The following is a 27,250-nucleotide window of genomic DNA, read 5'->3' on the forward strand; positions in this document are numbered from 1 at the left end:
TGGCACTCCTTTAATGCGGATGTTGGATCGAATCGAGCGATTTTCAAGGTCCTCCAGATGGAGGTAAAGCTCCTCATTGCGTCCACGAAGGTCTATCAATTCCTGGGCTTGTTCTGTGATTTCTTCCTCTGCGGTCCCCACTTCTTTCCAAAGAGTCCACTCGGTCCCCGATTTCTTGGATCTCCGTTCTCAGCTGTTTGATGTCAGAGGCTACCTCTTGACGTAGGCCTGCGAAGTCCTCCCTGAGTGTGCTAAACAGTTTTTCCATAAAGCCCCTTGTGATCAGATCGTCTGTGTGCTCTCCGGCCGGTTCAATGTCGTTCTCGGAGGGCTGGAACACTTGTTGTTTGGATCCGTGTCCTCCCGTTTTCTTGGCATCTGCTTTCTGAAGTAGGTCTTTAATCATAGGGTCCTTCTTCGCTCGTTGCGTAGACATTTCTGTGGGGCACCGCCGAGTGAGCCAAGAGACTTCACAGTCGGGGGGCCACAAGTCGTGTTCTGTCTTCCTCCAGCCTGACCTCCGTTCCTTCGATCCCTCGACCCCGGTTTCCGAGCTAACCACAGCACCGAGACCGCCCTCATCGCATCTACCGACGACATCAGATCCCTGCTTGACAACGGGGAAACAGCTGCCCTCATCCTCCTGGATCTTTCAGCAGCATTCGACACAGTATGCCACCGCACACTAATAGCGCCTCAGCAACACCGGAATCCAAGGGAAGGCCCTGGAGTGGATCATCTCGTTCCTCGCCAGAAGAACCCAGAGAGTCCGCCTCCCCCCGTTCCGATCCACTTCCACCGAAGTCATCTGCGGCGTTCCCTAGGGATCCTCGCTCAGCCCCACCCTATTCAACATCTACATGAGCCCCCTCGCAGCCATCGCACGCCAACACAACCTAAACATCATCTCCTACGCTGACGACACCCAGCTGATTCTTTCCCTCACCAACGATCCCGCCACCACCAGAGCCAGCCTCCAGTCAGGAATGAAAGACGTCGCAGAGTGGATGAAGACCAGCCGCCTGAAACTGAACTCAGACAAGACGGAAGTCCTCATCCTGGGATCATCCCCCTCCGCCTGGGACGACTCCTGGTGGCCCCCTGCCCTGGGCACCGCCCCCAAGCCAACGGACCACGCACGCAACCTGGGCTTCATCCTGGACTCCTCCCTCACAATGACCAAACAAGTCAACGCCGTCTCATCATCCTGCTTCAACATCCTGCACATGCTCCGAAAGATCTTCCGATGGATCCCCACCGAAACCTGGTAAGACGGTCACCCAGGCCCTCGTCACCAGCCGACTGGACTACGGGAACACCCTCTACGCGGGAACCACAGCCAAACTTCAGAGAAGACTCCAGCGCATACAGAACGCCTCTGCACGACTCATCCTGGACATCCCCCGTCACAGCCACATCTCTGCCCACCTGAGAGACCTGCACTGGCTCCCCGTCAGCAAGAGAATCACGTTCAGACTCCTCACCCACGCACACAAGGCTCTCCATGACTTGGGTCCCAAGTACCTCAACAACCGCCTCACATTCTACACACCCACCCGCCAGCTCCGCTCGACCAGCCTCGTCCTCGCCACCGTCCCACGCATACGCAGAGCCACCGCTGGAGGAAGATCCTTCTCCTACCTGGCGGCCAAGACATGGAACTCCCTCCCCATCCACCTACAACTGACTCAGGACCATCTCTCCTTCAGGAACCAACTCAAGACCTGGCTATTCGAGCAGTAGCGGATCCCTCCCCTCCCAGCGCCTTGAGACCCTAGCGGGTGAGTAGCGCGCTTTACAAATTTGCTTGATTGATTGATTGATTGATTGATTGACCCTCTGTTGATTTGTGGTTCCCAGGGGCGTGGGGTGAGAGTCAAGATCTATGCTCCAGCCCCTGGAGATCTTCTACCTGTCTCCTCGCCAGCACTGACTTCCTCATATATCCGGAGGACTGCGCTTCCAAACAGAGGGTTGGACCCCTATGCGGCAGTCAAGATGGCTGCCAGGCCCACAGTGTATGCTAAACTCCAAAAGGCCTTCCCCAAGGCCGTTTTTGCTCTCCGATACTCCAGTGCCTCCATTTGGCACCCAAAGGAAGGCCACCGCTTAGACCAGCTTAGCGGCAAGCCAATGCAGGCCCTAGGGTTGATTGTGGGGCTGATTCTCAGTCCCTGGCTCCCAGTGCAGTTGCCCGGCTTAATTGCGCGATACCCAGCCCCCAGCGGGGCTCGTCCTATTTGCCAGGGGAGACCCTTGTGCCAATCGGTGCGGTCTCTTTTGGCAGCGGCGACTGGTTGATGCAGGCCTCGGACTCGTCCTTTGGAACTAGCACAGAACTCTTCTCCGGGAGCCGCAGGAAGGTCGATCGCTCCAGAGGTGCCCTGCCCTGCGGAGGCCGCATGACGTCTGCTTCTTCACAGGTCCCACTGACCTCAGTTTCGGCCTCCTCCATCTTTCATGGCTGACTCTGCCTGCCAGCCTGGATGAGGGCTCTGCCTACACCCACTCAACAGCACCCCTGCACGGCTGCTAGGCCGCTTCTCTTGTCTGCGTCTCAGCGGCCACGGGGTCCCCCAAGGCCACCTCTCCTCAGGAATCCAGGCCGCCTCACCCCAGTTTCGCAGTTGCACTCTCACGGCAGCACAACCGGGACTTAATCGGAGCCACCTATGATCTCTGCAGGCACGACGGCCTTCTCCCACGGCGGCCGCTGGGCGCGGCAGTCGCGCTATCGTCCAGGCCTCAGGGCCAGTTCTCAGCCGCAGCTTCTCCATTGCAGGTCGCAGCAGCATCGGGGAGGATTTCTCTGGCCAGCCCTGTCTGTTAGCGTTCGGGACCACAGAGCTTCTATTCCGCCTCCTCTGGGTCTCTAATGCGCCGTGTAGATGCCTTTTTTTGGCCCTGGTGAGCGGAGCTCCAAAGAAACAGTGTAACTCCGCCACCATCTTGGCAACACCCCAACACCTCATTCTGTGTATGTCACTCTGACTGGCAGTCTTGCACCAGCAAGCCTGACATGCACACTTTAAACCTCTCCAACCCGAGCAGCCTTAGAGAGTCGGGTGGAGCGCACTGGTATATAGTTTAAAATGTCACCGCCAGTCGTAATTGGTCATGGTAGACCATAGTATCCTAAAATCAACAAACTGCAACACGATGTAACATGTGTCTCCTCGGTGGCATCTCACCACCGAGGAGACGCATTATAACAGTGTGCTTCGTTGCAACCAGAATTGAAGGATACCTGGTCCATCTTGACCCTCCACTACGAATGATGACATTTTAGGTGTGTTACGCTGCATGTCATTATAAGGAATTTGGCCTAGTGGGATTAGTGTTTTAAAGGATATCAGGATTATAGGTTTTAAGGATATTGTTGTTAGTGCCCTGATGAAGTCTGTGGCTAACCGCCAAACAGACGAAACACGTGTTGGCAATCTTGTGGCTATGAAGACTGAATATTAAAGATATGTTGAATCTGGAATAAACAAAAAGAAATCACGGAAACCTGTATTCTCATATGTACTTTTACTTTATGCATGGTTTGCTCAGGTTAACAATTGTATTATATGTGAACTTGTTCTTCATTTTGCAACGTAGGGCAGTCGTATGTTGACCATGAGCACTTACGTTTTTTGTGACTTTAAATTGCGTATACCTGTACACTTTCCTGCGCATGCTTTCCCCAACTGCCTTATCTTGTTATATCTCTGAATTCAGCTTTACTCCACAGCTCTCAGTTGTGGTGCATTATTTGAGAGCTTTGGCAGTGACCCTAAAGGCATTCTCAATGTCTCAGTGCCTGTCAGTGGATCAAAATGATATACGTGTTTGCCTCACCATTTATGCCTGCCACCAACCAGTGTTCTGCTGAAAAGGTCCTCCCATCCTTCTTTTCATTTGAGGTACATCTGGGTATCGTCTGCAAATATATAAGATACAGAGAAACAGGATCACATTGGTGCTAACAGTGCTTGGTGACACTGCAGATCCCAGTGGGACTCCATAATAAAGGGCAGTGATGTTGGAAAGATATGTGATACATTGTCCTATTGGGTCCATTACTCATGCGAGAGACAGTGGTCTCACTCCCAGCACCTACATGACTAGTCATGGGATTTAGCAACCCCTTATGGTTGAGGTAGTCGAAAAGCAAAGAGATGTTCAACAGCATGGGCTGTTAGAAGTTCTTTTCCAGAGTTAACTAATGTGGTTGCTATGATGACCACAAGCCTGAATTGATGTCACTAAACAGACTGTTCGTGTCTGAGTTTGAATGGGAGGATTTTTTTTGTATACAGTAGTTTCAATTGCTTTTGATACAAAGTGATTTGTGTAGTGAGGCACAGACATCTGCTTATGCTGAGTATGCTAGCAATTCACATTTCAGGGAAAGTGAAAAAGATCATATTACAAATATGCCAATTTACATATTTGAGGCACTGCAATGTGTAATTTAAAGTGTAATACAAACCTTTTGCTTACATAATACTTACAGGTAAAGTACCATTTCCAGGCATGTCTGCTGGTGCTTAACTCTTCAAACCAAACAACTTGATTGACATATACACTATTTTAAATATAGATATCAACTGGTGTGTTGAATGCTTAATCTTCCATTAGCCAGAACATCGTACTTATGGACATGTTCCAATAAGCAGGTATCCTTATGAGCATATACGAAAAAACAAGCATATATGCCCTTATTTATGTAACTACATTGCAATGAATTTAGCAGGTCTATGTGGTGTGAAGTAAAACGTGTATCAAATATTGTTATTAAACTCTTTATTTTATCATTTCAACAGAAACAGAGTTGTACTCCTCTTTAACAGCGAAAAATCCAGGAAGTACGGAATTACTCAATCATGTCCGCTTCAGAAACCAAAGAGAAGGTTTTCATGGATTCAAAGGTTAAAGAAACTGACAAGAGCAAGAACATATCTTGTTCAGACAAAAAAATGTAACATGCATAGGTAAATCCTTCACTGGCTAAAAAATGATGGTCGGCAAATCAACAAACTGCAGGAAAGAAAAGATAATATCCAGACGAAAGAGAACATATAAGTGTGATTAATGCACAAAAAGCTTTGGCCAGTACCCAACACTAACATCACTTGAGAACACATACCGGAGAGAAACCCTATGAATGTGGAAAATGTGGTAAATGTTTCAGCCAGGAAGCAAACTTGCTTATATACCAGAGAATACACTCTGGGAAGAAACTATATTCCTGTAGTGATTGTAGTAGAAGTTTCTATCAGTCATCTGATCTAGTCAGCCATCAGCGAACGCACACAGGAGAGAAACCATATCCATGCAACAAATGTGGTAAAAGTCCCAGTCGATCATCAAACTTAACTGCCCACCAGCGAGTGCAGCACGTGGAGCTAAATCCTGCATTTGTGGTGAATGTGGGAAAAGCTTCCGGCAGGCATCAGACTTGAGAATTTATCTGCGGATACACACAGGAGACAGACAATTTGTTTGCAGCTCATGTGGAAAGAGTTTTTGTCAAGCATCACAATTAACCAGTCACAGACGGGTGCACACAGGTGAAAGACCATACTAGTGTACTGCATGTGGAAAAAGGTTCACAGACTCATGTACGCTTTCCAAGCACAATAGAAAGCACACAGGAGAAACCATACACATGCAATGAATGTAGGATGTGTTTCAGTCATTCATCTTAACTTATCAGACACCAAAGAACACACACAGGGGAGAGACTATATAGATGTACTGAAGGTCAGAGAAATTTCACACGATTGGGAAATATGATCTCACATATGCAGATACACCAAGGAGAGAAACCATATGCGGTGAATGCACACAGAGTTTTAGGGGATCATTCAGCCTGGGTAAGGACCAGAGAATAGATAATGGTCATGAACCCTACAAATGCAGTGAATGTGGCAAATATTTGGCCTCAAGGCCACTGCAGCTTGCACCACCCATCGCCCCTGTCATATGTGCCAAAACAACTACTAACCATCTCTCACCTGCAAGCGGTGCAGTTCAGATTATTCCAGGTCCCCAAAGCTAAAGGAATGGCTGGGGAGGCAGGTATTAGTAATTTTAATGTACATTGTATTCATAAACAACCTTTGTTCTGTTCATTTCCAAATTAGATAAGCAGCGCCACCATGTGCCAGACTGTCAAAAGTATGGTGTTGACAATTAAGCAACAGGGCCAAACACCGGAAATCAATTAAGTGATGGCGCTGAGCACCAAAAACCACCGGTTCAAAATAAGCACTGCCCTCCATATGCAATGAATGTGGGGGGAAAAATTAACCAATCCTCTCATCTCATCATGCACCGCAGTAGTCACACTGGAGAGAAACCATAAACATGTATGGAATGTTAAATGGCTTTTAGCCGACCTTTACAGTGACTCAAACATGAGAGAAAACACATAGCAGCAAATGGCATAGCATCAGAATAAATTATAACAATGTGAGAGTAATACCATACTGTGCCCTAACACTGTGAAATCTCAACTTGGAGACACTGATATTGAGATTAGAAAAACTCTAAAACCATCACAGTACGCAGTAGAGTCCGAGGGCTGGAAAATTGTTAATTGAAATAAGCAGCGAAAGTATGGTGACAGTGGTGACTCAGTGAGAGACTTAATGAAATATATGTAAAAATGTATGGTTTCATAAACACGGTGACACATTTCCATTAAATCACAATCCAACATGTTTAAACCAAAATAAAGAACATTATCTAAGAGAAAACAAATAATAAAAAATGGTGAGTAATAACCAGTGCTGTAAAGGAAGAACCATTACAATAATATGGAAGAGAACTACAACACTGAATTTACAGCTGAAGTAATCTTACTCCAGCTTTTACCGCCTGTAAATTTCTTGTAACATCTGGGCAGAAACTATGTTTTACTTAAATACTCTATATTAAATCTTGGGACAGGCTCAGCATATGGGTTGGTATGGTGAAATAACATAAATATTTGCCACAATTTATAGGTAACACAATAATTCAATGTATGGGCACTTGCTCATTTCTCACATTCCTGGACTGAGATCAAATTATAATTGAGTCTCTTCTTCTCAGACCCATTTGTCTTAAATTCATTTCTTAAAGCTCCAATATACTTCTGTCGTAGAAAAGGTTACATGGAGTTTGGTTACATTTTAGTACCTATTAATCAGATTACAATGCAAATATTTTTATTTTTCTTATTCTTTTTTTATGATTGTAATGTTTTTTTCACGATCATATATGCTGATGATGTGAGTTATGATACTGAGTGTATTCTTTCATTTATTATTCTAACCATCTTTTATTGTAGGTGTACCTTGAATATTTCCCAAATAACTATAGTCGCTTCTCTTGCACAGTATGATTTCCACATAAGTGCAATTACTGCTTGTGTTATTAAATTTCTTTTATATAAATATCAGAACTAAAGCTCTTTTATATCTGCCTGAACTTTTTGGGCCCTTGAGCAAAAGCTCTTTGTCTTCGCATGAAAAGTCTCATTGTGCGGTGGAATTGCAGTCAGTGAGTGATCATTAGCCACAACATTTTCCCATGTTATGTGACTTGAATCTTAATATTACTTTGTTGGCAAGTGGTCCTGCTACTAATTTGGCAAATTGCTTTTGAGACTCATTTTAAGTTATTTAAATTCTATATCTATTTTACCTTGTATTTATAAATTTTTGTGTGAAATGTGCCATTTGTTAGCAAAACATTTAGTTCAGAACTTCCAAACACTCTATCCCCCTCCAGTTAACAAAATATGAATACTTTCTATGTTGCACAAATGGCATTTTTAATCATTTAACATTAGTAAATTTAAAACATATTGTCTGCTATTTGGTATCATTTAAAAAAAAATCATTTGGACAGTCAAGTGCTGCAAATATAAGCATCCAACTATCCTGTAAAGGAATAATCTGCATAACCCTTTTCAACATATTCATTCAGAAACAAAGGTGTATATTTTATTTTTTGCCTTGAAAGAACACAACTCGAGTGTTCATACTTCTGGTTACAGAAATAAATGTCACTGTCAAGCTGATATTTTGATGTGGTCTTGAAATACTGAAACTTAGCTATGAATGCAGATGAACTGTTGCAGCTCGGTCTAAAGTTATGCTCCACTGCAGCTAGGAAAACACAACTCTTCATAACAGATGTGTGTTAGAGGCAGAATATCTCTATTAACAGTCATGTCTTTGTAGTTATCTATATTAAAAAAAGGATCTGCATCGTATGAGAAGTAAAGGGCCGTGGATCAATAAGGAGATTCTTGACAGTGTCTACAACCCATTTACTGGCAGAGGGTCCTGGTGAGATTTTGTTATCAAGATTAATACAAAAGGCAGGTCATGGCCAAGCAGGCTAAGATGGTGGCAGCACTCCCCTAGCGCTACACATGGCAGCCCGCGTTATCCGTAGATATGTTGAGGCAGGTGCACCGCCTTGTTTATTGGTTTGAATCGCTTATATTGTTCTTTTGAACTTATTTGTAGGTGCTCCACAGGAGGCGTCTGTCGTCCTGAGACGCTTGAAATTATAACTGAAAAAAGTGCTCCTAATGAGACATTAGTTGCATCCCTGTAGGCACTCAGTCGCCCCTCAGTGCGAAATGAGGGTTCTAAACACAATTTTTGTTTCAAAAGTTTTTTTTGTTTTTTATTCACATAATGTGTTTTCAAGTCTTTTTCATATTTTCCTTCATATTTATCTCAATTCATTCATTTCCTTATTTCACTGTTATATATGCGGCATTATTTGCGTGAAATCCAATGCATTTCGGGCATAATTCACTGCCCTTCATCAGGGAACAATACTAAGAAAAAGAAAAAATACACGATAAACCATAGTAAACATATATCATATGATCTTAAATGTGGCGATAGCGCTTGTATAGCCTGATATCCTGTGCTTGTTTGTGGATTTTCAAATGTCACCTTGTGACCATGATACTCCCGTGGAGCCCATAAAATCAACTCTATGTAACATGCTATCGAAAAACAAAAGAGGCGTATTACCATCCAGTCGTGAATTTAATTCGCCACCCTTAATAACCTTAAGACCCGTGCAGTACACAGCCTTCAGAATTACAACGCACTTACATGCCGGTTCGGTCGCGTTTAAATTGTCTGTTATGTTATGTTATGTTAAGGGGGTGCTTGTAAAGCGCACTGTCACCGTGGGTATCATGGCGCTGATAAGGTGCTAAGAAGAAGCAGAGGGAGTTTAGCTAGTTTGTGGAAAGAGCCAAGTTTTTAGTGATTTGCGAAATTGAATGAGAGTGCCAGAGATCCTAACTGGGAGGGGGAGAGAATTCCAGAATTTGGGGCCGAGGAAGGCGAATCTTCGACCACCAGGTCTACAGAGTTTGAAGGAGGGGACCACCAAGAGATGTAAATGAAGTGATCTGAGATTGCGTGAAGGACAGTAGGGTCGAATGAGGGATTTCAGGAAAGCGGGGCAAGAGCCAGAGAGAGACTTAAAGATAAGGCAACCAAGCTTGAAGGCAGCCCTGAGGCTGACAGGGAGCCAGTGCAGTTTGATGAGGAGGGGTTTGGCAGATTGCCACTTCGGTATCCCGAGGGCCAGTCTCGCCGCCTGGTTTTGAATGATTTGCAACCTGTAGATGGAACATTTGGGCAAACCATGGTAGATGGAATTCGAAAAATCCAGGCGGGACAGAACGAGGGCCATGATGACTTGCAGCAGGGCATCGGGGGTGAGGAGGTAGGCCACCTTCCTAATCCTGCGTAGCTGGAACATGCAGGAGGAGACCACCGTCCCCACCTGCGGCCCGAGAGAGAGCCCAGCGCCAATAGTGACCCCGAGACTTTTCACCGAGGCCACCGGGGTGGGAGGGGAGCCAAGCTCTGCCGGCCAGAAATGTGGGCCCCAGTGGACGGCGCTCTTGCCCGGCAGGAGGAGCTCCGTCTTTCCTGGGTTCAGTTTAAGCTGGTTCTGGCACATCCACTGAAAGATGTGGGACATGACTGCCTGGAAGGTGGGAATAGCAGAGGGAGAGTTTAGAGAGAAAATGAGTTGTAGGTCGTCCGCGTAGTTAAAAACGGTGACGTCCCACTGCCTCAGAGAGAAAAGAAGAGGGCGAAGGTAAAGATTAAAGAGAAGGGGAGATAAAGAGGAGCCCTGGGGGACCCCGCAAGGCAGATGTTCCCTGGGGGCCCTGAATGTACCTAGGCTGAGTGTCTGGGATCTCCCAGTAAGAAAGGATTTAACCCAAGCCAGCGCCAGGCCCTGGATGCCGGCCTGTTCCACACGGTGGAGAAGGATGTTATGGTCCACCGTGTCGAAGGCGGCCGACAGGTCTAATAATACCAGGGCCTGGGAGGTACCCTTGTCGGCACCCTCTCTCAAGGTGTCCAAAACGGCCAGGATCACAGTCTCCGTGGAATGACCGGGACGGAAACCGGCCTGGTTGGCTTCGAGGAAGTTGGAACACTCGATAAACCTCGAGAGACAGGCAGTGACATGGGCTTCTAAGATTTTAGAAAGAAAAGGTAGAAGAGAGATAGGACGATAGTTCGCCGGGACGGCCGGATCTGCTCCAGGCTTCTTCAACAGAGGCACTAGAACGGCCTCCTTGAAGGAGCTGGGTACCGTCCCGGAGAGGAGAGAAGAGTTAAGCAAAGGAAGGATGCAGTCGGGTAGGGAATGGCAGATGTCCCGTAGTATAGAAGGTGGACAGTGGTCGTCAGGAGAACCAGACTTAATGCGAACGGCCAGGCTGGCTAGGGATGTGGGATCTAAGGGGGGGAGCTGAGTAATAGAAAGAGCATTATGAGGGGGAGTAGCAAAGTCAGCGCCCAGTGAGGTGACCGGGATGGCGTCCTTAATCAAAACAATTTTCTGTAGGAAGAAGGTGCTGAGTGCATTACAGGATTCCTGAGTAGGGGCCTGGGACAGAAGCGTTCTGGAGTCGGATGTAAATTCGTCCAGAACTCTGAAGATCTCCTTCGACTTGCAGGGGGCTAGTAAGATTCTCTCTGAGACGTAGGCTTTTTTAGCTGCAGAGATGGCAGATTTATACTTATTGCGGGCTGCCACATAAGTATCTCTGCTTAACAAGCAGTAATCTCTTCTCCATCTGCGTTCAGATTGGCGGAGTTCCAGCTGCAGGGCTTTGAGATAGGGAGTGAACCATTTATGTGAATTACTGTGACGGGATCGAGGGAACTTGGTTAGGGGGGCGAAGATGTCGCTAGCTGACACGAGCCAGTTGCAAACTTGGCCATCTAGCTCGTCAATGTCAGGATTATTGAGGGTAGGGGGGCGTGTGTGAGACAGGTGGGATAGCAATTTGGAGGGATCAACAGCCTTCCACTTACGAGCCATGCCACCCTCCCGCGGTGAAGTCCTAATCTGACCAGCCACCGAGATGGTGGTGTCGATAAGGAAGTGGTCAGACCACACACAAGGCATGGTGAGCGGGTGGGAGGGCTTCACCCCATGGACCCAGATATGGTCCAGTATGTGACCACCACTGTGAGTGGGAGAAGTCACCAGTTGGCTGAAGTTCAGGCTCGAAAGACCTTCGAACAGATCGGAGGCATGAGGACCGGCGTCCTTATGCTGAAACCAGTAATTAAAATCCCCGACAATAGCTATAGGTGGGGAAGAAATGGCTAGGCTGGCAAGCTGTTCGATAAAAGATGCAGGGAAAGAGGGCATGGGCTGGGGGGGGCGGTAGAGTACCATAAAGGTGACTGCGCCTACCTTGGTCCCAAGGCTGAAAACTAGATTGTCCACATCAGGGAGAGTCATAGAGGAGGAAGCGATAACCTGGATGTCCTTACGAATTACCGCTGCGACCCCCCCCTCCAGGGCGGCCCCCTTGGCGGTTGGTGTTAAGCAGGTAGTAGTCAGGAGGTAGCGCTGCCAATATGTCCGGAAGGGAGTCGTCCGTGAGCCAGGTCTCAGAGAGTAGGAGAACATCAGGCCTTTCAGTCAGGAGTAGGTGGAAAATGTCAGTTTGATGCCTGACTAAAGAGCGAGTGTTTAAGTACAGTAAACGGATCTGTGACTCAGGGGTTATAGGGGAAGTAGGAAGGGAGAGCGGGCCGAGGTAGGGGGGTAGGTCACCAGCGATTCCTAGTGAGGTGATCCGTGTCCAAGTGTCTAACGGTAGGGGACAAGCGGCGGCACGAAGGTGCATGAGGGCGGGAGAAGAATAGGAGATAACAATAGCAACATCCCTGGCCCCTGGGCCCGTCCGGCCGCGGACGGGCGCAGACGGGCTTGACTCTGGTGCGACTCCGGCGCGCCGCCGGCGCGGCCGCATAGGGGACGTTTAAATAGGCGCGTGACGCAGGAGGTGGGAGGAGCCAACAGGGCGGGAGGAGTGGATTAAAAGAGTAAATAATGGCATCAAACGCTAGCGGTCAGCGTGACAAAGGCTGCTCTTCAGTCAGCAGAGGATGAGGAATTTAAAATCAAGGTAAAGCGCCCAGCGCACGCGAGCCCTCTGCCACAGGGCTGCTCGTCTGTTCACCTCGAGAAGAAAGGGGGCGTGGCCTAAATAGGCGCGTGACGCAGGAGGTGGGAGGAGCCAACAGGGCGGGAGGAGTGGATTAAAAGAGTAAATAATGGCGTCAAACGCTAGCGGTCAGCGTGACAAAGGCTGCTCTTCAGTCAGCAGAGGATGAGGAATTTAAAATCAAGGTAAAGCGCCCAGCGCGCGCGAGCCCTCTGCAACAGGGCTGCTCGTCTGTTCACCTCGAGAAGAAAGGGGGCATGGCCTAAATAGGCGCGTGACGCAGGAGGTGGGAGGAGCCAACAGGGCTGGAGGAGTGGATTAAAAGAGTAAATAATGGCGTCAAACGCTAGCGGTCAGCGTGACAAAGGCTGCTCTTCAGTCAGCAGAGGATGAGGAATTTAAAATCAAGGTAAAGCGCCCAGCGCGCGCGAGCCCTCTGCCACAGGGCTGCTCGTCTGTTCACCTCGAGAAGAAAGGGGGCGTGGCCTAAATAGGCGCGTGACGCAGGAGGTGGGAGGAGCCAACAGGGCGGGAGGAGTGGATCAAAAGAGTAAATAATGGCGTCAAACGCTAGCGGTCAGCGTGACAAAGGCTGCTCTTCAGTCAGCAGAGGATGAGGAATTTAAAATCAAGGTAAAGCGCCCAGCGCGCGTGAGCCCTCTGCCACAGGGCTGCTCGTCTGTTCACCTCGAGAAGAAAGGGGGCGTGGCCAAATAGGCACGTGACGCAGGAGGTGGGAGGAGCCAACAGGGCGGGAGGAGTGGATTAAAAGAGTAAATAATGGCGTCAAACGCTAGCGGTCAGCGTGACAAAGGCTGCTCTTCAGTCAGCAGAGGATGAGGAATTTAAAATCAAGGTAAAGCGCCCAGCGCGCGCGAGCCCTCTGCCACAGGGCTGCTCGTCTGTTCACCTCGAGAAGAAAGGGGGCGTGGCCTAAATAGGCGCGTGACGCAGGAGGTGGGAGGAGCCAACAGGGCGGGAGGAGTGGATTAAAAGAGTAAATAATGGCGTCAAACGCTAGCGGTCAGCGTGACAAAGGCTGTGTATCAGAAAGCTAACAAGAAACAACAAATAAGGGACCAGGTTTTTAGTACCATGTTTCATCTTATGGGTTGCATTCACTGTCTCCATCTCTCGCGTTCTGATCAAACTAACCTGATTTATACTCGCGTGTCAGACTTCCTCCAGCTCCCGAAAGTTCCAACCATTGAAAGCACCATAGTTGCTTCCTTCAATATACCCGGGCGCATATTCATTGGATAAAGTTCCGATCACGTGATTAATCGAAGTAGACAAAATACTTCTGCTTGAAACGTTACCTTTGCCGTGAACCAGGCGGATGCTAGATGGAGTCTAAACTTTCAGGAGATGCTCAACTTAATTGGATGTCACATAATAGAAATGATAAGTCAATAAAAAGTCAATAAAAAGTAACCGAAAAACGAAAAGGGGATACGAACCCTGCACTATCTCAACTGTGGTGTAAAAGGTCTGCTGGGATGTCGTGTGTGTAGAGCTGTCATGTTCGCTATGGTGACCATACACAAAATGTAGAAGTATTCACAGGCATGGATATGTCACATTCAATACTAATCATACTAAAATACAGTATGAAACATATAAACCATATACATCATAGTTTCGCAAGAATCGCCTCCTTATCCAAGGAATATTCCATAAGTTCATAGATAGCATGATAGTTCAATTCGGTCAATGAGACCATTCCGTTTGTGTGAAGATAATTTCTGTATCCAAAATTCTCCCGCTGTAGGAGATATTTGGTGTTGTCCCTTCCTTCTTTTTTGTCCGCAGTCTCCAGTACGATGTATTTTAATTGGGATATGTTATGTCGCTCCTCAATAAAATGTGCAGCGATTGCAGACTTCATATTTTTTGTACGTATATTGGATTTGTGTTCTGTAAGTCTTGTTTTTATCCGCCTTTCGGTTTTCCCAATATATAGTTTTCCGCAAGGGCATTTCAAAGCATAAATAACATTTGCTGTGTAGCATTAACCTTGAGTTTTATCTCATGCCCTTTCATGATCTTATTTCCCTTGATATTGCTGTTGCAATTTCCGCAATTCAAACAAGCTTTTGTTCCTTTGAATATCTCAACCTTTGGTGGTTTATTTTTCAGTATTTCTCCTAAATTGCGAGCTCGGGTGTAGGCGAACACCCAAACACCAGGAGCACAACGGTGCTGAAAAAAGAGAAAGAACGGAAGAAAACACAGGTACAGACCAACTAGTTATCAACATCAGTGACTATGAATTGAGCAAACATGAAAAAGATCTTTTACAAAGGGGTACATCACAACCACGACCAATGCTTTAGAACTTGAAGTAAGTTTTTTTAAACTAATGCGCAAATTGAGGTTACGGCACTTTTTCGACAATGTACTCCCTAGACCAGACACAAGGGAGCCAGATCAACTATTAGGCCTCAGAACGATTAGTACATTCCAGGCACCAGTCAGCCATAAGACCCTTGACTTATTCGAAAAGTTGGTAAAACAAGATCTGTCAAAATTGAAATATGGGAGACGAACTAATAAAAATATCACCCAAAAAGATATGGATACTTTTAAAAAACTGGCATCTAATGCTGCGAGTACTTGCACTAAGGCTGACAAAGGGAGCGCCTTAGTTATCATGAACACCACAATGTACGAGGACAATGTTAAAGAACACATAACGGATACTAACACCTATATGAGATTGGAAGGTAATCCCACTATGGAATACCTGAAATGTTTAAGGAACATCATTGACAAAGCCCATGAAATGGGGATAATCAACGACAAGACAAAGAATTTTTTGACTAAAACCAACCTGAGAAGCCCGGTATTATATATGATACCTAAGATCCATAAGAATCTTTGGGATCCTCCTCTCCGACCGATCGTCTCAACATGTGGAAGTATAAATGTACCGATAGGACAGCTACTAGATAAGTACCTTCAGCCAACAGTCAAGAACATGAAGACATATGTTAGAGACACCACCGACTTTCTACTAAAACTTGAAAAAATAACAATCGAACCTGGAGAACATTTCATCTTATGTACAGCTGATGTACGTTCACTCTATACATCGATACCCCACTCTTTAGGGATAGAGGCAGTGGAGAAAGCCTTGCTCAATATTGACCTAGACCTTCCATTCCAGACATTCCTCATGGAACTGATGCTATTCACTTTGTACCAGAGTTACTTCCGCTATAAAGATGAATGGTACCAACAACTAGTTGGAACGGCCATGGGCAACTCGGCGGCGCCGGTATACGCCAATATATTCATGCAGGACTATGAAGAGACTCACATTTTCACTCAAACAAAATGGCAGGATAACCTCAAATTACTTGTGAGATACATAGATGATATATTCATTATCTGGAAAAACTCAAAGAGAAACTACATGATGCACTCACAGAGTTCAATGAAAGGGATGACCGCATACAACTTACCTGGGACATTTCAGAAACACAGGTTACTTTCCTGGATGTAAAAGTCTCGATAACAGACAAAGGTTTTGAAACTGATATATTTAGGAAAAGTACTGACAGGAATAACATGCTTCATTTTCTGAGTTTTCACCAGCAAAGTCTCAAAAAACACCTCCCTTTCTCCCAAATGGCGAGAGTGAAAAGAATTACTTCCAATAACACCAAACTAAAATCTAGAATGGATTAAATGGCGACAAAATTTTCGAGCAGAGGGTACCCAGAACACATTATTGATGAATCTAGGAAGCGAGTGGATTCAATTGAGCGAAGAGAACTACTAAAAATCAAGACTAAAAAGGAGGAGACAAGAATTGTAGCAGTTTCAAAGTTTTCTACACTCAGTGAACATTTCAAGAAAATAGTTACAAAAAATTGGGCAATACTGTACTTAGAACCAGATTTCAATGGAGTGTTTGAGAGACCACCTCTGTTCGCCTACACCCGAGCTCGCAATTTAGGAGAAATACTGAAAAATAAACCACCAAAGGTTGAGATATTCAAAGGAACAAAAGCTTGTTTGAATTGCGGAAATTGCAACAGCATTATCAGGGGAAATAAGATCAACCACCCTATGAAAGGGCATGAGATAAAACTCAAGGTTAATGCTACGTGCGACACAGCAAATGTTATTTATGCTTTGAAATGCCCTTGCGGAAAACTATATATTGGGAAAACCGAAAGGCGGATAAAACCAAGACTTACAGAACACAAATCCAATATACGTACAAAAAATATGAAGTCTGCAATCGCTGCACATTTCATTGAGGAGCAACATAACATATCCCAATTAAAATACATCGTACTGGAGACTGCGGACAAAAAAGAAGGAAGGGACAGCACCAAATATCTCATACAGTGGGAGAATTTTTGGATACAGAAATTATCTTCACACAAACCGAATGGTCTCAATGACCGAATTGAACTATCATGCTATCTATGAACTTATGGAATATTACTTGGTTAAGGAGGCGATTCTTGCGAAACTATGATGTATATGGTTTATATGTTTTATACTGTATATTAGTATGTTTAGTATTGAATATGACATATCCATGCCTGTGAATACTTCTACATTTTGTGTATGGTCACCATAGCGAACATGACAGCTCTACACACACGACATCCCAGCAGACCTTTTACACCACAGTTGAGATAGTGCAGGGTTCGTATCCCCTGTTCGTTTTTCGGTTACTTTTTATTGACTTTTTATTGACTTATCAATTCTATTATGGAACATCCAATTAAGTTGAGCATCTCCTGATAGTTTAGACTCCCTTTAGCATCCGCCTGGTTCACGGCAAAGGTAACGTTTCAAGCAGAAGTATTTTGTCTACTTCGATTAATCACGTGATCAGAACTTTACACAATGAATACGCGCCCGGGTATATTGAAGGAAGCAACTATGGTGCTTTCAACGGTTGGAACTTTCGGGAGCTGGAGGAAGTCTGACACGCGAGTATAAATCAGGTTAGTTTGATCAGAACGCGATAGATGGAGACAGTGAATGCAACCCATAAGATGAAACATGGTACTTAAAACCTGGTCCCTTATTTGTTGTTTCTTGTTAGCTTTCTGATACAAGGACGATTTAAACGCGACCGAACCGGCATGTAACTGCGTTGTAATTCTGAAGGCTGTGTACTGCACGGGTCTTAAGGTTATTAAGGGTGCCGAATTAAATTCACGACCGGATGGTAATACGCCTCTTTTGTTTTTCGATAGCATGTTACATAGAGTTGATTTTATGGACTCCACGGGAGTATCATGGTCACAAGGTGAAATTTGAAAATCCACAAACAAGCACAGGATATTAGGCTATACAAGCGCTATCGCCACATTTAAGATCATATGATATATGTTTACTATGGTTTATCGTGTATTTTTTCTTTTTCTTAGTATTGTTCGCTGATGAAGGGCAGTGAATTATGCCCGAAATGCATTGGATTTCACGCAAATAATGCCGCATATATAACAGTGAAATAAGGAAATGAATGAATTGAGATAAATATGAAGGAAAATATGAAAAAGACTGAAAATACATTGTGAATAAAAAACAAAAATTGTGTTTAGAACCCTCATTTCGCGCTGAGGGGCGACTGAGTGCCTAGAGGGATGCAACTAATGTCTCATTAGGTCATTAGGAGCACATTTTTTAGCCCGCGTTATCCGCCACTAATATGCCCTAAGGTCGCCGCCAAACGCTGCAGGAACCGGCGAAGCCAAGGCGACTGCGGGGGCGTCTGTAGGCCCGGACGGAGCGACTGGAGAGGAGCAGATGGGGACACAGGAGGCCCCGACGAGTTTGTGGCCAGGACTTCAAAATGGCGGCGTCCGGTGAGGCCCGGGCACTCCTGAGGCCGGGACTGGTAGCGGGGCCCGTCTGACGCTGCCCCACGATCCCAACAGTGTTCCCTACGGGGGATCTGGCAACCATCAATCCAGGCAGAGGAATAGACCAGAGGAGGGCAGGTGAGAGCTTGGCTGTAGCTGCTCGCGGACCCCCCGCACGGCCGAAACTCCCGCACAAGAGGGGGCCTTCACTGAAGGGGACGGGGCACCGACATCGGGGAGCATCGCAACAATCCCACAATGCATTGCACTGCGCCACAGGGGGCATAACACCAGCGACACCTGTGGGGGGTGCCTGGCGGGCCTGCACTGCGATACCCTCCCTCACATAGATACACGCCTCCCCCACAGCGGCGCCGGGCCTCGAGGCGCGCGGGGGAGAACCTAAGATCAAAGTGTGGGCCTCATAAACGAGGCAGCAGCGAACGGCGGATCAGGATTCCCCCGCCCGTCGGACGTGACACACCACCGCAGCAGCCACCCAGCATCGCGGGTACTGGAACTGCGGCCTGTAGGGCGAGGCACGACTACTGCATCTGTCGGCAGCCTAACCAGGGGGCCCCCACGGCACGACAACGGAGCTGCCCTGGACTGGGGCAGACCAACAGTCACGGACCAGCAACGCCCCGGACATTCACCCGCGACCCCTCGGAAGCCAGGTGGGGCGCGAACGGTCGGAGCACCAACAAATATATGTGACTGTTCTCTGCCATAAATGGGACCCTAAGCACCGATAGCGGGGAACACCATAACTCCCCCACAAAACTCCACAACACACCCCAGCGGGCACAATACTGACACCGCCTATGGGGGTGTCTGACGGGCCTATGCTGGGAGACCCTCCCCCACACAGAGACACCCCTCCCCCGGCGCGCGGGGGAGACAACGAGGGAGGCGGGCTGCCAAAGTAGCGTCCCAGCGCTGTAGGGACCGAGTTCTCGGCCTGTAGGGCGTGGCGCAGCTGCCACATCCATCGGCGACCCACCCAGGGGGCCCCTGAGGCGGGACATTGAAGCCACCCCGGACTAGGGCAGACTGAAAGCTACGGGCCCCCGGACACCCACCCGAGACCCCTCTTGGGCCAGGTGGGTCGCCAACGCGGTCTGGACGACAATGGGTATGTGCGGCTGACCTCTACCACAAAGGAGACCCTGAGACACTTCGAATCGGACAGCTGGCCTCCCTGCCGGGCAGAGCCTGCATAGCCCACAGCACACCCCACGCTATGTGGAGCTGTTGGAGGGCGTCAGAGTCGAAGCTGTGGTGGTCCTCTTCGTCATCAGAGAAGAGAGGGTCGGGCTGCTCTGCAGGAGGTGTTGATTCTCTCTCTGCAATGTGAAGGGGAGATGCAGTTTAACATTGTGTTCACATGTATGTTGTCGCATTGTACATGTTTTCAAACAGACTGCCTGACTGTGTACATTGTGGCTGTTTGGGAGGTGCTGCCTATTTGATGGGGGTCAGTGGAAATTTCGACAACATAACGGATGTGTGTTTGTACTTGTACATTGTCAACTCACATTTCCCTGCAATGCCAAATGTGTTTGGCCAGTGTCTACACACAAGCGGCAACAGTTGTGTCCTGTGTTCTGTTGTGGAAGTGTTGCGGTTTGTACCATATTGTTGTCAGTGTTGATGTGCTCTGCATGTTATGTGTGTGTGCTGCATTTCGGGGGATTCGCCCCTGCAGCTCTGATTTTGCTGCCCGTTCTCTATTTCATGCGATGTGCCTTTTACTTCTCTGCTTATGCTGTGCTGTTGAATACTTGGGTACATTGGTGGGAATTGGGGGCTGGGGCATGATTTGTCCGCAGATGTGCTCAGCTCAATTGTACATGTGTGCCTTTGCGCCCATCTCCCCCCGGACCCCCCCCCCCAAATCCCTGGTCGATACTCACCCTGGTGCTGTTGTGTCCGGTCATGTTGAGCAGTGTCCGGTCCCCCAACTCCTGCCACTGTCTCCCCACTGATGACTGTGGACACCATTTCCTCCATCTCCTCCTGTGGCGCAGGACTCCCACCTCCAGTCTGCATTGCTGCCTTCCGGTTGTTGGCGAGTTTCAGCTTGGTTTGGCGCTTGACATCATTCTAGCGCCTCTTGACCTCTTCCATTGTCCTCTTCAGCACTCTCACTGCATTCACCTTGCCCACAATGGACTGCCATAATCCATTTTTGGTTGCTAATGACACAGTGGAGGTGACGAACTGTTGTTGATGGTGTTCTACCACCTCCGTTATCAGGATCCTGTTTTCCTGCGGACTGAACTGCTTCTTCCTACTCTTCTTCTCCTTGGCCTTCCTTGACTCCGAGGTCTCTGGCTGGTCCTCCGGGGGGCTTGTTGGGTTCTGGCTGTCCTCTGTACTTGCTCCGGCAACATCCATTGTGCTTCGCTGTTGTTTGCCATTTGTTTGTCAGTTTTTTTTCTACTTTGATGGTGCTTTTTCCCGCCTGGCGTGTGTGAATTTCAGGCCTGTCGCAGGTTTTCGTGGATGTTTGTATCGCGATTGGCCTCATTGCATCTTTTTTGCGCTCGTTTTTCCGCATTTTTGCGGCATCGCGTTGGTTTTAACACGGTCATTTGACGCGTTATCGTTTTACTATCACATGGTACAACAGTGTTGTGAATACTTAGTTGACACGGCGTAATTTTCTCGCAATAGACTGCGATGTTGGAAGTTGCGTTAAGTTAATTTTGCGATGGGTATCACAAGTTCTTGAGACTATGCCCCTATGTCTTTTAGCTATGTGTTTTGGTTTGGAGTGTAGAGGATGTATGAACAGAGACACAGCTGCAGCCCTGCCTAGAGGATTTAAAATGAAGATTTTCCACTGGGACCCGAGTAGCAGCTGCAATACTGTCTAGAGGACTTAGAAATAGGAATTACTGACAGGACCAAAGATGCAGCTGCAGCATTGCCTAGCGGACTTAGAATGAGGAATTCCTGATGAGACCAGAGAAGCAGCTATAAGTATAGCTATTAGCTAGAAGTATTTAGACATGCAGCACTTTTATTTATTTATGTATTTCTACAAATTAAGCACCTTTACCTTTCATATAAAAGCAAAATGCCTCAAGCGCCAGGCCCACTGTGCTTTTACAAGTAAACGATCCAAACAAGACATGCTGCTTATACAGAAAATTCCAGGTAGTCATAAAAAGAGTGCTTCATTGCTCCATCTTTGGGATAGTAAATGTTGCAGTGTACATATCATAAGCAGTTCCTCCAACGAAGAGGAAGTGCTGATCCAACATTGGTGACAAAACATGAAAGTGGCAAGCCGATTGGTGGCAACTTTTTAAAGTGTACAAATTAAGACAAGTTCCTATGATGCAAAGAAAATTACCTGTGTATTTTAACCCATGTTCATTTATAGACAAAAAAAAAACATGTCTTCAGAAAGAGCTGTGACGGCCATTTTATGAAGGTTAGCATTCCAGCACCTGAACACACGCGCGCACATCGCGGAAGCTGCCGGTTACTTAACCCCTTCCATGCTCATGACGAGCTGAGCTCGTCATGAGTTGCACCGCTCGCATGCTCATGACGAGCTCAGCTCGTCATGTAATGCGTTTTTTTTCAAATTGCCGCACAGTGCGAAAATCGCGGCCGCACGCATGCGGTTAAGCAGCTTCACAGCATTCATACCTTGTTCATCGGAGCCACGGGTAGGCATTTGCTTGGTGAGAGACCAGCTTTGACGACATAAGTATGGCACAGCCGATCCCCTAAGGCAACAAACATCTTCAGTAATAAGGTACCGTTTCTCTCTAAACAACTTCATTCCTCATTTAGTCAACAGTTTGTTTCCCACAGTGTTTGAGGACAAGCGCTCCTCCCCTCCCGTGAAAAAGCTCATGAGGCTTTAGTTTGGCTCCAAAAGTGTACTTTAACTCTGTTTTTACATTTGTCCTTGTACTTTTATCCCACACAGTATCTCTTGAGGCAATCAGTCGCATTATGTTTCTCCTGCATATTTACCAAGGAGAAAACACAAGATCACTAAACATGGAATTAACCACCACGGATAAAGATTATGATAGAGTGTGTGTTTTATGCTATTTGTTTTGTATTGTCTTGTACGTCATGATTAAGGGCAGCACAGCATCCACGTGAATGAATTAGGAGTAATCGTGCACTAGTGAGAAAATATATCACTATCTTGACCTTCCACAAGTTTAGTGATGTGGTTTTTTAACAAAAGATATCGCTGTGATAATCTTGTTTTACTCTATCCTTCCGGATTGATTTACAGGAATATACCAAATGGGTATTTATTAGTGCATGTTTTATAATATGTACAAGAGACTCTGACATTGATCAGGCAGATCACATTGTTATTTTGACGAGTGGTGCAGGGATCAACCGTTTTGGTCCTGAAGAGAAGCCAAGGGGAAGGCTTCCAAACATGTAGACCAGGGAGGCAACAGCTCATTATAGCATACATCCTCCACTCCCTATTTGTACTAATACCAGCTATAGAGAGTATTAAAAATTAGTTTCCACAAAGCCAGGTATTTTTTAACTCACCATATTCCCTCTGACCCTTCCACGCTCACATCAACACATAGTATAACTGCACTAATAAGTGCTCCCACATCTTCGTCTGTTGCAGCATGCCCCATCCCGCAGCGGGAAGAACCCGATGATGACGCATGTCAACAAAACATTCTGTTTTCCTATACATCTTTAGGAAAACCTAAAGTCTTCTATACACTCACTATAGAACTGATATCGGAAGGATAGCATTAATCTACAAATAAAGTGTGGACTTCCTTTGTTTTTTCATGATTTATAGAGGAGGGTGAGTCCACAACTTACAGAACGCTTCACTCCCTTTCTTGTTTGTGTTTGTGGCTATGGCTCCAACACTGTATCCAAGGGACCCATCTGGTGCCAAGGGTAAACCAGCCAGCAAGGATCTATTGGGGGGGCCCTTCCCGAGCCCGTAGCTACAGGGGGACCGGGCGAACCAAATAAGAGGTGCATGGCCTCAAAAAATTATTTCAGCCAGGCGGGGTCGCTCTGGCTTCAGCAAATTCCAGAAAGCGCGGAGCGGACCCTGACTCAGGCTCCGCCGAAGCAAGAGGCCTAATGTGCCAATGCTCCCTCACTCCGTCAGAAGACTACGACTGGTGCAGCGAAGTCAAAGACCTTTACGACTCCTTGGATTTTTTTTTTACAGTAGGACTTACCTGACGACTGCCAGGTGTGGGTCCGTAAGAGGTTCCGGTACCTACTGTGTGACAGAGATTTTGAGCTTCACAGGCTCTTCTGAGGTTGGGCAGCAAGGAGCTAAGGGAATGCCTTTGGGTGCACAGAGCGACAGTCCTTGAAGGTCTTGTAGTCCATCTCCAAGCACCACAGACAAACCATGTGCAGGTCTGTTACAGACATCTGCCTGTGACAGGCACCACGTGATCTGAAGCCAGCAGGTTTCTTTGGGGACATCCTGTCACACTAGGAGAGAAAATCTCTTGAAAAGGGGTCGACAAAAAGTGGAGGAAAAAAACCAGCCAGAAAACAAATGAGAATAGATATTTACGGATCAGTGCTATCTGGCGTGGAAAGGAGAGAAGTGATGTCAGAGCGCCAGGGTGACATCTATATAGGTGCCACACACTTCCTTTCTGACACCCACAATGGTGCCGAGCCAAATGGCACCACCTACCAGCGTGCAGAGGGACTGCTTGAAAGCTTCTGGATCCAGTCTGATGCCTGGGGAATGTTCTAAGGTAAGGAATCTGTAGCTAGAAACCTTTATCAGATATTAGCCTGTCAGATAATCTGTTCCTTTGGCAAAGCTGTAGCATGAACTTAAACATTAGTTTATGCACAAGTAGTGGTATTTTATAACAGATTTTGAATGTATTACGTGCTATTCGCAGGTCAATCTGGAGTACAAGAATAGTCATCATAGAAATAAACATCTCAGCAACTGAAAATAAATAAGGGTGAAAGCTAGATCTACCCTAAAGGCTGTTCAACACACAACCCAACCCTTTAGTATAACTGCCTAACTATGAGCCTGATTTACATCATGGCGGATGGGTTACTTTATCACAAACTAATTGCTAATTACAACATAGGCCTGATTTAGATCTTGGCAAACATGACGGATATCCCTTCCGCTGTATTACAAGTGCCATAGGATATAATGCACTAGTAATGCAGCGGATGAGATATTCGTGAAGGATATCCCATCCGCTGCTTTTAAGAGCGCTGGGAGAGCCTGCTCTATCCAATCCTGGCGCTGTTTTCATGCCATTAAAGCAGCGCCAGGATCGGGTAGTGCAGTTTCCTGCATCGGGAGCTTCCTGGAAGACACCAGAGAGAAGAGGATGTTGTGCTGTAAGTGATTTTTGTACCCCCTGCTCTCTGCCTCACTACTCTTGCTACAAGCCTGCCACCACTGACTGCAATGTTCTCAATGATGACCAGCCCCTCTCCTGTGATGTCAGCTGCTGCAGGACAGCTGCACTACAGAGCCGCCACTGTTGGAGTCCACATCATGCCTGTCACTAAGGTACCTCCCACTAGTTGCCACATTCATGTCTTTGCTCTCCTAGTTGTGGAAGGAGAACCTGGAGACACCCATGTAACCCAGGCAATGGTAGGAGAAATTATTGTGTACCCAACAACGGCATACAGACCATTATGTTGCCATGAGACCATTAGTCAAAGGGCACCCATCTTGAAAGAGTATGAACACTGATCTGGTCTACTTTACATTTATGCTCTTTTTTTTGGTGACCAACTTGGAAAATGAATATTGTTTTACTTTGGCAGCTAACTTCTAGCTCCAAGAAAACCGAGAGCAGGCGCTATATTTTGGCAGAAATAAATTGTTCATTAGTGCTGTACTGTGCGCATTCTGTACTGCAAATGTACGTGTAGCTGTATTTAGATGTCTATAATCTAATACTAGACTATATGAATGGTCTGTTTTTATTACTGGAAACAAGGTATTAATCATAGGGGAGATGCAACTTTCTATTATACCTTATTATTCAAGTTGTGCGAGAATCTCTCCAATTTGTGTTTTAGTATCATTTTTAATAGAGTATTGTCTTTGATGACTGTGGGGTCGGCCTCAATGGTATCTGATGATAACGGGAACCGTCATCCCACCCCACATGGTTCCAGTATAACACATGAGCTAGCGCTAACGCCCACTCCTTGGGGTATGAATGTTTTACTGATTCTGGAACAAGGTCGGAGAAGGCAGGTAAAATTACCATTTCCCCCTTTAGGCAATACATCACAAATTGAGGTGGCCAATCTTTTTCGGTCAAAAGATTATTGTAGCTGAATGACAAGTTCTCCCAAAACAGTACATTATAGTTCCTAGGTATGTCCCCCTCAAACTGGAGTTGTATCTTGTAAAAACAATGTGGGACTCTCACCCTAGTGTCCAGTGTTTCCTCATGGATACAGTCATTTAACGATATTCCCACCAGACAATCCATCGGGCTCCGGCATACTATTGTGACTTCTCACGCGCTGTCCAGCATGGTCAGAGCCCACTCAGAACCAGTGTCCCTAATATCCGCGCCATGCTTGACTTTCAGTCCTGCTACCATCTTTTCAAATTGAGGTTCTGATTGTTTGGGTTTGTCTTAGTATTTTTTATATAGACTTAACACAAGACTACAAACGACAAAAATCCACAATACTGTACTTAAAATGGTAGTTTTAGCTTAGTTCTCTTTAGTTCTTAAAAAGCGACACTTTGAGTCAATGTACCTTAAGATGCGACACGCAGGGCAACGAAAGTATTGCAACGATGGAAATGCGGCCAAATCCGGTGCAAAGAAATGAAGACGTCAAGTTCTTCCTTATGCGGCACGCTTCTCCAATGTTGCGAGAAGTTTCGGCTTGATGCGTCAGCTGCAGCGGCGACACCCTTGTGCAGAGATGCGACGACAGCGAATTTGGCGGAGACACTCTTCTCCCTCGATGCGAGACGATTCCGCTCGATGCGACAGCTGCAGCAGCGACACCCTTGTTCAGAGATGTGACTGCAGCGCCTGCGACGGCGACACGCTTCTTTTTCGGTGCAAGACGCTTCTCTCAATGCGGTGCAACGCGTCAGCTACATCAGCGACACCCTTGTACAGAGATGCGACGGCGACACGCTTCTTCCTCTTGAGTCGCGCTTCCCGCTTCTTGCGACACGCAGTCCCTCAGAAGGCTCAAAACAGCAGCAGGCACATCCAAAGAACTCTTGGGGAGCTGGGGGTTGAAGTCTGTTGTCTCTGAGACTTCAGCAGGAGGCAAGCTCTTTTCTCAAGCATTTGGAGATCCTTAAGTTGAATAAAGTGCACACACAGTCCTTTCTCCTTTCTTTGGCAGTCAGGCAACCATTGCAGGCCAATCCCCCAAGCAGCACTTCAGCTTAGGGATAGTCTCTCCTCAGTTTCTTCAGGTTCCTCTCCTCAGCAAAGGTTTCTTCTTGTAGTCCAAAAGTGATCTAATTTCTTGAGATCAGGGTCCCAATATTAATACCCCAAAATCCTTTGTCATCTGAAGCAGAGGGGCCTTTGCCTAGTCCAAACCAGTTCTGGAGCACTCTGTTTACATGAATCCTCCTTTCCTTTCACAGTGCAGGGCAGAAACTTCGGACACCCCACAGGAGGTGGAGCCAGCATTGTGGAGGAAAGGCACAGCCCTGGAGCACTTTGTTGACATGATTCCTTCTCTCCTTTCACAGTGCAGTCCAGAGACTTCAGAGGCACCACAGGAGGGAAGGCACAGTCATATTCAGGTCCCAGGTGCAACTCTTCCCTCCCATCTGGATGCAGATCTCTCTATTCACCACTGGGCTGACTCGTCCTGTCTCTTGGAATCCCCCAGCCCTGTCACTCAAACTCCAGACAAGAAATAC

The 27,250-nt window shown here is 46.7% G+C and overlaps 1 long non-coding RNA gene across 1 annotated transcript in view; it reads left to right on the forward strand.

Moving 5' to 3' along the window:
- Positions 1-7,430, forward strand: part of LOC144762325 (uncharacterized) — a 174,687-nt gene extending 167,257 nt beyond the window's left edge. Inside the window, exon 2 of the long non-coding RNA XR_013596077.1 lies at positions 4,812-7,430. This is a non-coding gene — a long non-coding RNA (uncharacterized LOC144762325). The remainder of the gene's footprint in view (positions 1-4,811) is intronic.
- Positions 7,431-27,250: the final 19,820 nt, after the last annotated feature.

The sequence above is a fragment of the Lissotriton helveticus genome, chromosome 6, assembly GCF_964261635.1.
Source record: "Lissotriton helveticus chromosome 6, aLisHel1.1, whole genome shotgun sequence".
Taxonomy (NCBI): Eukaryota; Metazoa; Chordata; class Amphibia; order Caudata; family Salamandridae; genus Lissotriton; species Lissotriton helveticus.